Below are 18,102 nucleotides of genomic sequence, written 5' to 3' on the forward strand. Positions count from 1 at the left end.
TGCTACACAAGTGCTACAAACTTGCTACACAAGTGCTACAAGCTTGCTACACAAGTGCTACAAGCTTTCTACACAAGTGCTACAAGCTTGCTACACAAGTGCTACAAGCTTGCTGCACAAGTGCTACAAGCTTGCTACACAAGTGCTACAAGCTTGCTACACAAGTGCTACAAGCTTCCTGCACAAGTAGTACAAGCTTGCTACACAAGTGTTACAAGCTTGCTACATAAGTGCTACAAGCTTGCTACACAAGTGCTACAAGCTTGCTACACAAGTGCTACTAGCTTCCTGCACAAGTGCTACAAGCTTGCTACGCAAGTGCTACAAGCTTACTACACAAGTGCTACAAGCTTCCTGCGCAAGTGCTACAAGCTTGCTGCACAAGTGCTACAAGCTTGCTGCACAAGTGCTACAAGCTTGCTACGCAAGTGCTACAAGCTTGCTACGCAAGTGCTACAAGCTTGCTGCACAAGTGCTACAAGCTTGTTACACAAGTGCTACAAGCTTGCTACGCAAGTGCTACAAGCTTGCTGCATAAGTGCTACAATCTTGCTACACAAATGCTACAAGCTTGCTGCACAAGTGCTACAAGCTTACTGCACAAGTGCTACAAGCTTGCTACACAAGTGCTACAAGCTTGCTACGCAAGTGCTACAAGCTTGCTGCATAAGTGCTACAAGCTTGCTACACAAGTGCTACAAGCTTGCTGCATAAGTGCTACAAGCTTGCTACACAAGTGCTACAAGCTTGCTGCACAAGTGCTACAAGCTTGCTACACAAGTGCTACAAGCTTGCTACACAAGTGCTACAAGCTTGCTGCACAAGTGCTACAAGCTTGCTACACAAGTGCTACAAGCTTGCTGCACAAGTGCTACAAGCTTGCTGCACAAGTGCTACAAGCTTGCTACACAAGTGCTACAAGCTTGCTGCATAAGTGCTACAAGCTTACTACACAAGTGCTACAAGCTAGCTGCACAAGTGTTACAAGCTTGCTACACAAGTGCTACAAGCTTGCTGCACAAGTGCTACAAGCTTGCTACACAAGTGCTACAAGCTTCATACGTAAGTGCTACAAGCTTGCTACACAAGTGCTACAAGCTTACTGCACAAGTGCTACAAGCTTGCTACACAAGTGCTACAAGCTTGCTGCATAAGTGCTACAAGCTTGCTACACAAGTGCTACAAGCTTGCTGCATAAGTGCTACAAGCTTGCTACACAAGTGCTACAAGCTTGCTACACAAGTGCTACAAGCTTGCTGCACAAGTGCTACAAGCTTGCTACAAAAGTGCTACAAGCTTGATACATAAGTGCTACAAGCTTGCTACACAAGTGCTACAAGCTTGCTGCACAAGTGCTACAAGCTTGCTACACAAGTGCTAAAAGCTTGCTACACAAGTGCTACAAGCTTGCTACACAAGTGCTACAATCTTGCTACACAAGTGCTACAAGCTTGCTACACAATGCTACTAGCTTGCTACACAAGTGCTACAATCTTGCTACACAAGTGCTACAATCTTGCTACACAAGTGCTACAAGCTTGCTACACAAGTGCTACAAGCTTGCTACACAAGTGCTACAATCTTGCTACACAAGTGCTACAATCTTGCTACACAAGTGCTACAAGCTTGCTATACAAGTGCTACAATCTTGCTACACAAGTGCTACAAGCTTGTTATACAAGTGCTACAAGCTTGCTACACAAGTGCTACAAGCTTGCTACACAAGTGCTACAAGCTTGCTACACAAGTGCTACAAGCTTGCTACACAAGTGCTACAATCTTGCTACACAAGTGCTACAAGCTTGCTACACAAGTGCTACAATCTTGCTACACAAGTGCTACAAGCTTGCTATACAAGTGCTACAAGCTTGCTACACAAGTGCTACAAGGTTGCTACACAAGTGCTACAAGCTTGCTGCACAAGTGCTACAAGCTTGCTACACAAGTGCTACAAGCTTGCTATACAAGTGTTACAAGCTTGCTACACAAGTGCTACAAGCTTGCTAAACAAGTGCTACAAGCTTGCTACACAAGTGCTACAAGGTTGCTACACAAGTGCTACAAGCTTGCTACACAAGTGCTACAAGCTTGCTACACAAGTGCTACAAGCTTGCTACACAAGTGCCACAAGCTTGCTACACAAGTGTTACAAGCTTGCTACACAAGTACTACAAGCTTGCTGCACAAGTGCTACAAGCTTGCTACACAAGTGCTACAAGCTTGCTGCACAAGTGCTACAAGCTTGCTACACAAGTGCTACAAGCTTGCTACACAAGTGCTACAAGCTTGCTATACAAGTGCTACAAGCTTGCTACACAAGTGTTACAAGCTTGCTACACAAGTACTACAAGCTTGCTGCACAAGTGCTACAAGCTTGCTACACAAGTGCTACAAGCTTGCTACACAAGTGCTACAAGCTTGCTACACAAGTGCTACAAGCTTGCTACACAAGTGCCACAAGCTTGCTACACAAGTGTTACAAGCTTGCTACACAAGTACTACAAGCTTGCTGCACAAGTGCTACAAGCTTGTGCATTAAGATTTATGCTAAACCGATAATAATAACTTCCCAATGTTCCCCGCAGGTTAGCGCTACTACAACATGGTGCCAATAATGCAGTGTGCTAGCTGGAACACGGCATCATTATGTAGTAGTGCCACCTGCGGTTAAGCGAGGCCACTATAAGTAAACACCACAGCCCTGTGTACCCATAAAGTGGCGGGTGCTGTATGTCAGTCCTCAGCTAACTAGAACTGTGAAAAATAAATTTGGCAGCTATAAGAGAGAAAATGGCTCTACGATCGTCTAGAATATTATGTAAATGGGACATACGTCCCATTTACATAATATTGAGGAGATACGTCCCTCAAGACTGAGGGACGTATCTCCTCAAAACTACTTCTGCAAGGGTGAGGGTGTGACCACCCCGAGAACTAGGCCTTCATTCTGATACATTCATCAGGTACTGTGGAACGGTGATTCGGGTCTGTGAAATTCCTCCCTTGTGATATCATATAGTTTGTTTTTCTTAGTACGTCACAGCTGCTGTGTTTTATATATTGTGTGTTGCTCGTGTTTGCTTCTCGTTACCACGTTTAGGGTGATTAATAGGCTCAAACGATGTTATATATGTGTGTTTGTGTGTGTGTGTGTATGTATGTGTGTGTGTGTGTGTGTGTGTGTACTCACCTAGTTGTACTCACCTAGTTGAGGTTGCGGGGGTCGAGTCCGAGCTCCTGGCCCCGCCTCTTCACTGATCGCTACTAGGTCACTCTCCCTGAGCCGTGAGCTTTATCGTACCTCTGCTTAAAGCTATGTATGGATCCTGCCTCCACTACATCGCTTCCCAAACTATTCCACTTACTGACTACTCTGTGGCTGAAGAAATACTTCCTAACATCCCTGTGATTCATCTGTGTCTTTAGCTTCCAACTGTGTCCCCTTGTTACTGTGTGTGTGTGTGTGTGTGTGTGTGTGTGTGTGTGTACTCACTGGTGTGTGTGTGTGTGTGTGTGTGTGTGTGTAAGTGTGTGTGCGCTCATCTATTTATACTTCCCAATTTGTGGTTGCAGGGGTCGAGTCATAGCTCCTGGCCCCGCCTCTTCACTGATCGCTACTAGGTTCATGAGCTTTACCAAACCTCGTCTTAAAACTATGTATGGCTCCTGCCTCCACTACGTCACTTTCCAGACTGTTCCACTTCCTGACAACTCTGACTGAAGAAATACTTCCTAACATCACTGTGACTCATCTGAGTCTTCAACTTCCAACTGTGTGTGTGTGTGCAAAAGTGCACCCACACGAGACCAAAACATCTCAGAAGTGAACATAAGACAGCCCTGGGAGACAGCCCTGGAAGACAGCCCTGGGAGACAGCCCTGGAAGACAGCCCTGGGAGACAGCCCTGGGAGACAGCCCTGGGAGACAGCCCTGGGAGACAGCCATGGGAGACAGCCCTGGGAGACAGCCCTGGAAGACAGCCCTGGGAGACAGCCCTGGAAGACAGCCCTGGGAGACAGCCCTGGAAGACAGCCCTGGGAGACCGCCCTGGAAGACAGCCCTGGGAGACAGCCCTGGAAGACAGCCCTGGGAGACAGCCCTGGAAGACAGCCCTGGGAGACCGCCCTGGAAGACAGCCCTGGGAGACAGCCCTGGGAGACAGCCCTGGGAGACAGCCCTGGGAGACAGCCCTGGGAGACAGCCCTGGGAGACAGCCCTGGGAGACAGCCCTGGGAGACAGCCCTGGGAGACAGCCCTGGAAGACAGCCCTGGGAGACAGCCCTGGGAGACAGCCTTGGGAGACAGCCCTGGGAGACAGCCCTGGGAGACAGCCCTGGGAGACAGCCCTGGGAGACAGCCCTGGGAGACAGCCCTGGGAGACAGCCCTGGGAGACAGCCCTGGGAGACAGCCCTGGGAGACAGCCCTGGGAGACAGCCCTGGGAGACAGCCCTGGAAGACAGCCCTGGAAGACAGCCCTGGAAGACAGCCCTGGAAGACAGCCCTGGAAGACAGCCCTGGGAGACAGCCCTGGGAGACAGCCCTGGGAGACAGCCCTGGGAGACAGCCCTGGAAGACAGCCCTGGGAGACAGCCCTGGGAGACAGCCCTGGGAGACAGCCCTGGGAGACAGCCCTGGGAGACAGCCCTGGGAGACAGCCCTGGGAGACAGCCCTGGGAGACAGCCCTGGGAGACAGCCCTGGGAGACAGCCCTGGAAGACAGCCCTGGGAGACAGCCCTGGGAGACAGCCCTGGGAGACCGCCCTGGAAGACAGCCCTGGGAGACAGCCCTGGAAGACAGCCCTGGGAGACAGCCCTGGAAGACAGCCCTGGGAGACAGCCCTGGGAGACAGCCCTGGGAGACAGCCCTGGGAGACAGCCCTGGAAGACAGCCCTGGGAGACAGCCCTGGGAGACAGCCCTGGGAGACAGCCCTGGGAGACAGCCCTGGGAGACAGCCCTGGGAGACAGCCCTGGGAGACAGCCCTGGGAGACAGCCCTGGAAGACAGCCCTGGGAGACAGCCCTGGGAGACAGCCCTGGGAGACAGCCCTGGGAGAAAGCCCTGGGAGACAGCCCTGGGAGACAGCCCTGGAAGACAGCCCTGGGAGACAGCCCTGGGAGACAGCCCTGGGAGACAGCCCTGGGAGACAGCCCTGGTAGACAGCCCTGGGAGACAGCCCTGGGAGACAGCCCTGGGAGACAGCCCTGGAAGACAGCCCTGGGAGACAGCCCTGGAAGACAGCCCTGGGAGACAGCCCTGGGAGACAGCCCTGGGAGACAGCCCTGGGAAACAGCCCTGGGAGACAGCCCTGGGAGACAGCCCTGGGAGACAGCCCTGGGAGACAGCTCTTCAGCTTTCCTCACGTGAATTCGACAGCTTGCTGGAAGTGATTCTCTTGTGTCTTCTTGATGTTTCTCTCAGTAGCTTCTCTATATATTGACGAATGAGACATGTGAAACATCTGGGTATCTCCAGGGAGAGACGTTTCATCCACAAAAAGCTGTTTCGGTCTAATTCAGACATATGAGAAGCCTTTTTGCAGTGGAATATGGAGCGCTGAAGTAGTCAATGCAACCAACTAGTGGAAGGAGTAAATTTATGTAATAGTCAATGGAATCAGGCGAATATTCAGAGGCAAAACAAAAATAAAAAGTCACCATTTATGTCATTATTTATTGTTGCAGAACTTATCTGCGCTAAATTTCATAATTTATTAGCCATGTTAAAGGCTATAATTTTTGTAGCAAAGCGTAGTTGCTAATATCTTCGAGAATAAGGAAAGTAGCTCTAGTTGCTTGGATCATGAGCCCTTCCCCGTCATCCTGATACCCCCTCCTCTGAAGGGTGTCTTGACTCTTGTCAAGACTATGAAGTATCGAAACTGAAAAAAACAGCTAAATCAACTCTAAGTGTTATAACTGTCATCATTAACGCCTTTTAGGTGTCATAACGGTAGTAACCGCAATAACGGTCGTAACGGTTATAACGGCCATAACGGCTGTATCGGTCATAACGATCGTTAGGGCCCTAACTGCTTCTGCTCTCATATCTGCTTCTTGTAGCTCTCATAAAGAGGTGAAAGCCCACCTCCATGCATATAAGAACTCTACTGACAGCAAACCTTGATGCTCGACACGCGAACAAAAATACATACATTACTGGCTATTGTATTGCCAACGAAAGCTGACTGCAATACTCTTCTACTTGTTGTGGGTTTGTAGGGTCACTGATCTCTTACGCCGTATTGAGCCCTGCTTTACCCCCCCATTTGTTGTGAGTTTATAGGGCCATTGATATCTTATGCTGTATCGAGCCCTGTTTTACCCTACATTCTATGGGGATTTATAGCGCCATTGATATCTTACACCTCATTGACTCTTTTTTACCCCACATTAGTTGGGGTTTATTGGACCACTGATATCTTACACCGTATTGAGTCCTGTTTCATCAAACATTTGTTGTGGGTTTATAGGGCCACTGGTATCTTACGCCGTATTGAGCCCTGGGTTACTCCACACTTGTTGGGAAGGTAAGTCTCCTAACACAGGAAAGAACAACAAATCACGGAACGAGGGGGTGTTTGAACCCATGGCGAATCTTAAAACTGGGAAAAACGCAAATAGATGTCGCTGTTTTTTTTATGAAATAACTGACAGTCATCTGCGAATTATACATCTTGTGTTGCCAGTAAGCCACGATCTCTGAGTGGCCAACAAGCCACGCTCTCTGAGTGACCAGCAAGCCTCGGAAAGGCTTCAAGGCTCACAATGATGACACGTTGAACCAACGACCTTTATTCCTTGTATAACACAGTCATAACGGAGCGGAAACGAGCGAATCCCGAGTTTGCAAGAACGAGCATTTGCAGTGGTTATTGCATGTGGGGAATGCAGGAGTTAGTCCTCAAGATCCCAGAGATTTGGCAAAAGTACTGCCAAGGCAAATCTGCCATAATGGCAGATTTAATTTCCGATACGGAGGGAATGTCGCGTCGGGAGACTGACTTAGGACACCAGTGAGGGATCTGATACCAGTACCTGTCAGAGTGAAGGATCTGATACGAATACCTGTCATGGTGAGAGATCTGATACCAGTACCTGTCATGGAGAGAGATTTGATGCCAGTACCTGTCATGGTGAGAGATCTGATGTCAGTACCTGTCATGGTGAGAGATCTGATGCCAGTACCTGTCAGGGTGAAGGATCTGATACGAATACCTGTCATAGTGAGAGATCTGATACCAGTACCTGTCATGGTGAGAGATTTGATGCCAGTACCTGTCATGGTGAGAGATCTGATGCCAGTACCTGTCATGGTGAAAGATCTGATACCAATACCTGTCATGCGTGCAAAAGGAATAATTGGAAAGGTGGGCAAATGGATATTTAACTTGCTCACAAATATAAACCTAACAGTAATAGTAAACGGAGTGAAATCAGAGGCTGCCACAGTAACAAGTTCTGTCCTCCACAAGTTCTGTCCTCCACAAGTTCTGTCCTCCACAAGTTCTGTTCTCCAAGGCAAGGTGCTCGCCCCATGCCTCTCTCATTCATTTCTGACATAGACTGGGACCTAAATCATAGCACTGTATCATCCTTTGCAGACGATACTATTATCTGTATATAAATGACATACATAGAAAACAGCGAACCTCCAACCTGATATAAACCAAGTCTTCCGATGGGCCACTGACAACAATATGATGTTCAATGAGAATAAATTTCAGTTATTACACCATGGAAAAAATGGAGGAAATCAAAATCAAAATCAGATTACAGGACAAACTCAAACCACCCAACAGAACGTAAGTCAAATGTGAGAGACCTGGGAGTTCTAATGACAGACGATCTCACTTTCAAGGAGCACAACAATGTTATTTTCACAAATGGAAGAAAAATGATGGGTAACTAAAACTTTCAAAACAAGGGATGCCAAGGCAGGTCAGTCGTTCTCCCCAGGTTGGAATATTGCTAAATACTAACGGCACCTCCAGTACAAGCGAGATTACTAAGCTGGAATATGTACAGAGAACCTCCACAGCTCGTTGAAACTCAGTCAAGTACTTAAATTACTGGGAGCGTTGGAGGTCCCAAGAACTGTACTCCTTAGAAAGCAGGCGAAAAAGATACGTCATAATATACATCTGGAAGATACTGGAAGGATTGGTCCCAATCCTGCACATCAAAATTACTACCTATGAACGCAAAAGGCTTGGCAGACGGTACAGGATGCCACCAGTGAAAAGCAGGAGATGGGTGAATACACAGAGAAAATTCTATAAGTGTTAAGAAACCACGACTCTTCAACACCCTCCCTTCATGCGTAAGGGAAATCAACAAACCCCTAACTGTCTTTAAGAGGGAACTCGACAAATTACTCAAATTAAGTGCATATGTTCTGGTGCATATGTTTTTCTGCGGGCGGCGGGCACTAACGACTTTATTGATCAAGCCAGTATCCAGGAGGGCTCGACTGGGACCAGGCCACGGGGGCCGTGATTTCGGGAAGCTACTCCAGGTAATGGTGAAGAATCTGATACCAGTACCTGTGAGGGTGAAGAATCTGATAGCAATACTTGTCACAGTGGGGGATCTAATACCAATACCTGTCACGGTGAGGGATCTAATACCAATACCTGTCACGGTGAGGGATCTAATACCAATACCTGTCACAGTGAGGGATCTAATACCAATACCTGTCACGGTGAGGGATCTAATACCAATATATGTCACGGTGAGGGATGTAATACCAATACCTGTCACGGTGAGGGATCTAATACCAATATATGTCACGGTGAGGGATCTAATACCAATACCTGTCACGGTGAGGGATCTGATACCAATACCTATCATTACTCAGATTCACCTCTGCATGTTTGAGGGATATGAAGGTTGGAATGCGCAAGGGTGCGACAGATGTCAATAACGTTGTATACTGTTGATCCTACTTTAGCGTGTTCGAACACACATGATACAGAACATGACAGAGAAAGCATTAAACATTGACGGAGCCCTGGGATGGGGGGGGGAACTCTGGAGGATCATTGAGCGCTGTTATCAGTAACACAGCTCTCACATCTACACGCACAGCGCTCACTTACCTGATGAAACTCAGTCCTGAAGAATAATATTAAATCTCAGACAAACATACATACACACACACACACACACACACACACACACACACACACACGCACAATAAAGCAGAAGCTTATACAAGGTTATATTATTGTTATTATGGGGAGCTCTAAACAAATAGGGATTATACAGCGCCTGCGTGTTTGGGGGGGGGGGTGAAAGACATTCATGCTTATCTCAAAGAATGGGAGTACAGATCCAATTCCGTAGATCAAGAGCGTCAAGGAACCACCCTTGAGGATGTACAAGGTTACACTACTCTGGTGTAGGTCGCATCCTGGGGACAAAACTGACCTAATTTCCCAGAAATGCTGTGCATAACAAGGAGCTTTCTATACAGTAGTTGTTTCGCTTTTTACTGCATAGCATAAATACAAGTCGTGGCTCCTAAAGGGTAAGCGACCTGCCTAGTCTAGGGGCATTTACATTATTTAAAATAGAAAAAGGCACCAATCTCGGCCAGCTTGTACCGTCACATTTAAAGGTAGAAAGTTAATTAGTCCATATTAAATTTATTATATATATATATATATATATATATATATATATATATATATATATATATATATATATATATATATATATATGTGTTTATATATATATATTTATGTATATATATATATATATATATATATATATATATATATATATATATATATATATATCAACACTGCGACTAGCCAAGGAGTCGAACCCGTGCTGCTTTGGCCAGCCTCATGGTGAGCGAAAACGCATAACGCTTTAGACTACTAGACCACACAATCCTTGACAATGGTGCATCCAGCCAAGCTAGATGTTGTACCCGCCATCGAAGGATATACGGTTTTCTGGACGCCTCTGAGCTAATTTCAATCTACTCCTTGTTTGTGTACTAGCTCAACAAGCGGTATATTATATATTATTGTACCAACGAAACGAGTGGTATTGATCAATAAGGAGGAATGAACATTAAAATGGTATAAAATACCGACAGATTGTTAGGTAAGACACATATGCAACAGTTAGGTATCTTTATTTCGAAACGTTTCGCCTACACAATGCTCTTCTCCAGACTGAGGGACTGACCACCTCAAAACTTTAAGGGTGATGGACTGATTACATCGTCTTCAGGTATCTTCTGCTTCTATCAACTTTTCTGTACTCGACTGAAGAAGCCTACTGTGTAGGCGAAACGTTTCGAAATAAAGATACCTAACTGTTGCATATGTGTCTTACCTAACAATAAGGAGGAAGACAAAGGCTTCTGCTATTGGCTAGAAGCACCACAATTTATTTCATGTTCAGTGACGGAAATTATCACAGAAGACTTTTCAAATTGTGAGAACAACAACAATAAGGTTAAATGTATTCCAGGAAAAAATTCCCCCGTCATCGGCATTTATATTTATATAAAAAAATCCACATGACAATGGTAGTCAAAGTTACTGGTAAACTATAAAAATATGTAAAGAAAGTTAGTTTGTGCCCATAAGTGGCAGGGAGAAGAGCAGGATCACCTGAATGATGGTAAACTCTACCTCCTCTATGATTAAACTATAATATATCATCTTGTAACTATAGAAATGGCAAAAGTTTAGAGCAAGAAATACGAATGATAAAAGAGTGGAGAGATAAGTGGGATGATTGGCAAACTGCCGATAACTTGGATGAATGGGAGTGCGAGGTGAGGGTTTATTGGACACGATGTGAAATGTGATCTTTCTCACCTTCAACAGTGTAACACACGTTCAGAACTTGTATTCACCATTACTGTTCTGGTGAAGTGTTGCAAGGTGACTGAGGGTGTCAGGTGTCATGTCAGCGTGTGTGTGTACTCACCTAGTTGTGGTTGCGGTGGTCGATTCACAGCTCCTGTGTGTGTGTGTGTGTGTGTGTGTGTGTGTGTGTGTGTGTGTGTGTGTGTGTGTGTGTGTGTGTGTGTGTGTGTGTGCGTGCGCACGCTCGCGCTCGAGGTTAACTGTTTATATCCCCTTACTTTTGGTTGCAATGATCGAGACTCATCAGTCAGCTCCTGGGACTGTCACTTAACCTTCCACTTGTCAGATGCATTGCCTTCAGCCTCATGGTACCTGCCATACACGTTCTTAAAACTATGTATGAAGCCTGCTCCTGTTCTTCGTCCAGGTCATTTGCCTTTCTGACCAACCTCAATAACTTCCAACTGTGCCCTCGTGTACCTGTTCCCCGCCTCTCAGACAGTCTCTCTCTCTCTTTCCGAGCTCATATTCCTTTACTCTTGATCAAGTCTTATTGCATACCTCTACACTTTCTCCAGTTTTTCAACATGCTTCATAGACAGTTATGCTGTGAATCTCTCGTTCCATCACATCCCAAAGGTTATCGCCAAATTCTGACCATTTCAGATGCATATCGCAGCAGAAATTGGGATTGGTCGGAGCAGACGACTTTTTCCAATCTTCAGTTGTCCAATTTCGGCGAGCCTGTGCCCACTGTAACCTCAGAACCCTGTTCTTAGCTGACAGGAGTGGAGCTCGATTTGGTTTTCTGCTGTTGTAGCCCATCCACTTCAAGTTTCGACGTGTTGTGTCTTCAGATATGCTCTTCTGCATACCACTGTCGTAACTCGTGGTTATTTGAGTTACTATCGCCTTCCTGTCAGCTTGAACCAGTTTGGCCGTTCTCTTCTGACCTCATTAACATGGCGTTTTCGCCCACAGGACTGTTACTCACTGGATGTTGCGTGTTTTTCATAGAATTCTCTGTAAACTTCAGAGACTGTCGTGCGTGTAAGTCCCAGGAGATCACCAGTTTCTGAGATACTTAGACCACCTCATGTGGCACCAACCATCATTCCACAGTCAAAGTCATTTAGATCACATTTCTTCGGCATTCTGATATTCAGTCTGAACAACCGAACCTCTTGACCATGTCTGCATACTTTTAGGGACTGAGGTGCTGCCACGTGATTGGCTGATTAGACATTTGCATTAATGAGTGTGTGCAAGGGTACCTAATAAAGTCGCCACTAAATGTATATATATATATATATATATATATATATATATATATATATATATATATATATATATATATATATATATATATATATATATACATATATTCACAAACACTAATCTCTGGTCGAAGGAGACTCGAACCTATGAACCTTGGAACAAGGTATGCAGTACTCTACCACCGTACCACACTGGTCCAATACCTCGGCGCCCAGCTAACGCTAGACGTTTTGGTCCAACGAAGCCAGCATTCAGGCAGGTGGCTTTCAGCTTTTCATCTCACCCCCTGCATGCATCGACTGACGAGAGATTTTTACAGTGTTTAGAATTCGCAGAACAGTCGAAATATTCACAAACACTAATCTCAGGTCGAAGGAAATTCGAACCTATGCATGCAGGGGGTAAGATGAAAAGCTGAAAGCCACTTGCCTGAAAGCTGGCTGCCTTGGACCAAAACGTCTGGCGTTAGCTGGGCGCCAAGGTATTGGTCCAGTGTGGTACGGTGGTAGAGTACTGCATACCTTGTTCCAAGGTTCATAGGTTCGAGTCTCATTCGACCTGAGATTAGTGTTTGTGAATATTTTGCCTGTTCTGTGAATTATAAACATACACACACACACACACGGGCAGGATCCATACATAGCTTTAAGCAGAGGTATGATAAAGCTCATGGTTCAGGGAGAGTGACCCAGTAGCGACCATTGAAGAGGCGGGGCCAGGAGCTATGAATCGACCCCTGCAACCACAACTAGGTGAGTACAACTAGGTAAGTACACACACACATACACACACACACACACACACACACACACACATACACACACACACACACACACACACACACACACACACACACACACACACACACACACACACACATATATATATATATATATATATATATATATATATATATATATATATATATATATATATGCAAAACAACCACTCTGAAAGAACAGAAATTCCAAGCGCTTTCGTGACTACTCACATTATTTCTATGAACTCTTTTCTCATCAATGTTTTTGAGAGCTTTACGTATTTGTAGTCCAGAGTTCATAGATGAAGATGTATCCAAAATTTATGAAATAGCCATTGATCTGAAATATCCGAGAAATGTAATTGATAAATCATTTAAAATTGCTAGAAATACTTTTTACAACCCAAAAAGGGACAACCAACCTTATTCAACTAAAAATATGTTGGTTCTCCCTTACCATGAAAACTTGGTTGATATGCCTTCTCTTCTTAAGACTTTTAATATTAAAGTTGTATTTAAAAATCTTGATACAGCAAAAAAAAAACTTTTAATAAAGAATTCCCCCCAAAATGCTGACGGATGTGTCTATAAGATTCCCTGTAAAATTTGCGATAAAGTTTATTACGGTCAAACTGGTAAAAATCTCGAACTTAGATTAAAACAACATAAATATAGTATGCCTTTGTCCAGCTCCGAGAAAATGTTTTGAGAAGTAAAAGTTGTTTATATTGCATCAAGGATGTTGCAACAATCTCCATCAAATCTGTTTTCTAACAGAACTAGAATACCAATTTTTTCGCGATGCCGTAAGTAAAATGTTTCAGCTCTCAGTCTGGTCAGGATATGATATATCACGACACGGTAGATGGTCAGGATACGATAGATCACTACACGATAGATGGTCAGGATATGATAGATCACTACACGGTAGATGGTCAGGATATGATAGATCACTACACGGTAGATGGTCAGAATACGATAGATCACTACACGATAGATGGTCAGGATATGATAGATCACTACACGATAGATGGTCAGGATATGATAGATCACTACACGGTAGATGGTCAGAATACGATAGATCACTACACGATAGATGGTCAGGATATGATAGATCACTACACGATAGATGGTCAGGATACGATAGATCACTACACGATAGATGGTGAGGATGAGCTAGATCATGGCACGATAGATAGTCAGAGGACGATAGACGGTCATGGCACGATAGATGGTCAGAATACAATAGATTATGACATGATAGATGGTAAGGATACGATAGATCATGACACGATAGATGGGGGAGGTAAGACCAGCTTGCATTTGTTACCAAAATCTGCCCAGGGTGTGAGGGAGGAGGGAGGGCTCTTGATCCAAGGATTCTGAGCTACCTTCCCTTTCCACGTACCAAACCTGGCTGCCTCCCAATTCCCCCAGAAGTAACACGACCCCCTACCGATCTAGCGCTTATTAAGATCTGTATGGGGAGAGAGAGAGAGAGAGAGAGAGAGAGAGAGAGAGAGAGAGAGAGAGAGAGAGAGAGAGAGAGAGAGAGAGAGAGAGAGAGAGAGAGAGAGAGAGAGAGAGACTTATTTATGCATGTAGATGGACTGGAAGAGAAAAGTAAAGCTGGGAGTGGAGTTCAGTGCTCTGAAGCTCCGTCACTTCCCGGCACTGCCACTTCCCGGCACTGCCACTTCCCGGCACTGCCACTTCCCGGCACTGCCACTTCCCGGCACTGCCACTGTTGTTTATTATTGAAAGTAATTCTGTAGCCGAGCTACAAATATAGTCCATTACTGGCGAGAATATTTACATAATGGTGATGTCCAGGCGACACTCTCTGTAAGTGGCCGGGGAAGTGACCTATTGAGGGACTGAAGTGACCTGTTGAGGGAGGGAAGTGACCTGTTGATGGAGGGAAGTGACCTGTTGATGGAGGGAAGTGACCTGTTGATGGAGGGAAGTGACCTGTTGGGGGAGGGAAGTGACCTGTTGAAGGAGGAAAGTGACTTGTTGAGGGAAGTGGCCTGTTCAGTGAGCAAAGTGACCTGTTGACTAGAGAAGTGACCTGTTGAGAAGGGAAGTGACCTGTTGAGGAGGGAAGTGACCTGTTGTGGAGGGGGAAGTGGCTTTTGAGCGGAGCGAGGGACCAAATGGAGTGTTGATGATTACCTGGAGGGCACCTGTGGTCACTTTCGGAGGTCACCGCCCCCGCGGCTCAGTACCAGAACACACCTCTTAAAATTATAGCTGACATGACTGACCAGACTGTTGTGTCCACTGCTCGCGTAGTTCAATGTATGCACCACAGCCTGGCTGATCAGGCACTGACTTGAGAATCTTATCAAGAATCCTCTTGAAGACAGCCAGGGGGTTTCTTGGTAATTCTTCTTATGCAAGGTGGAAGGATGTTGAAGAGTCGTGGCTCCTTTACATTTATTCACTTCTCTCTCAGTTCACTTACTCCTCGTGCTTTAGTAAGGAGTTATTTTGGCGTGTAGGTTTGGGAAAAATTCCTCCAGTATCCTCCATTTGTAGATTATAAGCAGGACTTCAATCATTCCCTGTAATTTAGGTGCTTGATTGAGTTTACACGAGCTGTGAAGGTTCTCTGTATATTCTCCAGTTCTGCAGTTATGGCTGCCTTGAAGGGGGTAGTTAGTACATAGCAATACTTCAACCAAGAGAGAACAAATGACTCGGAGAGTATCCCCACTAGCTTGGCCTGTATCGTTTGGAAAGTTCTCTTTATCCAAATTGTCATTGACCTCGCTGTTCTGATGACACCATTGTTGTGTACTATGAAAGTGAGATTCTCTGACATCATTATTCCCAGATCTCTCCCATTAGATTTTCGCTCTATGGAATGACCTGAGTTGGTCGTGTACTCTGAGCTCGTTTTTTTTTAATTTGCTCATTCTTACCGTAACGTAGTAACTGGAATGTGTCCTCAGTGAACATTATCTTGTTGTCACTAGCCCACTGGTATATATTAGCTTGAAGGCTCGCTGTGTGTTCTATGGATGCCGCTTTCATGCAAATTCTTGCACTGCCCACCTTTCTATTTATTCCTCTTGCACACATTTTGCTTGCAATCACCCCATTGTTCGCATTTGCCAAAGGCTTTCGCGCAGTGTACACTACATCTATATTATGCTTATTTTTCAGTGTATCGAAGACCATGTCATCATAGTCAAGCAGCTGCGAGAGGCAGAAGTAATCTGTTCAGAACCCTTGTTGACCTGGGTTGTGCAAGTGTTGCGAGTCATGTGCTTGGTAATCTTGCTTCTTAAAATCCTTTCAGAGTTCTTAATGTGGGATGTCTGGGTTAGCGATGTGCAATTTTTTTATGCAATTGCAATACTGCCATCTTTGTGGAGTGGTTCTATATCGGTAGTTTTTAAAAAATGTGCGATGGCTTCACTGTTCAGATTTCTTCTCCATAGAATATTTAAGGCACGAGAAAGTGATTTTATACTATTCTTGATGAATATGGAGTTCCACGAGTCTGGGTCTGGGGCAGAGTGTGTGGGCTTGACACTGATGACTTCCTATTGGGCTTAGCGTTAAATCGAAAAACTCAGAGATGTCCTTCATAGTATTGCGTCTCGTTTATGAATAACTCATGAAGGTTGTCAGTCCTGAGTCTAATTAGTGGCTCACTGAACACTTGTATTGTGATTTTAAACATTTTACTCATTCCTTTGTTGTGGTCAGTAAATGTTCCATCTCCTTTCAGTAAAGATCAGATGTAATATTTTGTTTTGGCTCTGGATTTTTGCGTGTCAGGACATAGAATATTTAATTGTTTTTAGTTGCACTTATTGTTTTTTTGTTTCCCCCGTTTCTCATGGATTCTGTGAAACTCAAAGTTCTACATTTCTCTGATTATGATATCTTTTAGTTTTATCAGAAAGTTCGCCGCTTCTGAGAGGGGCTGTCTGTCGAGGGAATGTCTGTCTTATTTCAGCTGGGGTCCTCAAACTTGTCCCTCAGGATGCGACCCACACCAGTTGATTAACACCCAGGTACCTACTTACTTGCTAGGTGAACGGGGACAGAAGGTGTAAGGAAATATGCCCAACGTTTCCACCCTTGCCGGCGATCGAACCACGGACACTCATCGTGTGAAGCGAGATCGTTGCCTATCAGGCCACAGTCCACCGTGTATTGATACGTGTCTGGAGTGCTCACTCTCTCAAAGTACTAAATTAAGTCCACAGTAAGCACATATTTTGTTTCCAGTATATTTCAGAAAGATCATGATTTATTTAATCCCAGTTTCTTTTCTCGCTGTCAAAACTGAAGCTGGCGAAGATATCCTCAGAACTGTCTTGTTGATTAGGACCTGTGACTATCAAGATTTCGTCTTTTATGCGGTCTGAGTTTACGGTAGTTAATACTTGCTATATTCCGTGCCAGATCTTCACCGTTAGTGAATACGAGGTTCAGAGAATTTTGCAGTCTGGATGGTTTCGCTGTTTGCTGGAATAAGGCGATTTAATTGCGTCTTAGTGGTTCAAGTGAGTTAGACTGTTCTTCCAGACTGACTCCTGGGTTCACTGTGCTATTGCACAGTCTTAGTTACATTCTCTTATTGTTGATGTTTTAAGCCGAAGCAATAGATCTTAAACACACACACACACACACACACACACACACACACACACACACACACACACACACACACACACACACACACACACACGGCCATTAACGAGAACTAATACTGAATAACAACTCTGATAACATAGTAAATGGACAGGTACAGAAAATATGCGTACTTCAAATAGAATTAGAAGAAAAAATTGTAAAAATGAGAGCAGAATAACAGCATCCGGACGGAGAGAGAACACAAAGAGGATAACTATAATATTTGAAATTATGACGACAAATACTGTTGGGCTGTATAATAATTGAATTAGGAAGAGGATTGGGAGAAGGATTGTGGGAAGATTGGAAGGATTGGGAGAAGGATTAGGGAAGATTGGGAGGATTGGGGCAAAGATTATAAGGAAGATTTGGAAGAGGACTGAGGGAAGATTGGGAGAATTGGAAGAATTGGGAAGAGGATTATGAAAAAGATTGGGAGAAGGATTATAAGGAAGATTATGAGGATTGGAAGCAGGATTAGGAGGATGGGGGGCCCAGAAGCTCAAAGTTCCCATATGAACACTTCCACAAAACTTTTCCCCCACGAAAGTTCAAGGGAAACGTCGGCTTAAG

The sequence above is a fragment of the Cherax quadricarinatus genome, chromosome 48, assembly GCF_038502225.1.
Source record: "Cherax quadricarinatus isolate ZL_2023a chromosome 48, ASM3850222v1, whole genome shotgun sequence".
Taxonomy (NCBI): Eukaryota; Metazoa; Arthropoda; class Malacostraca; order Decapoda; family Parastacidae; genus Cherax; species Cherax quadricarinatus.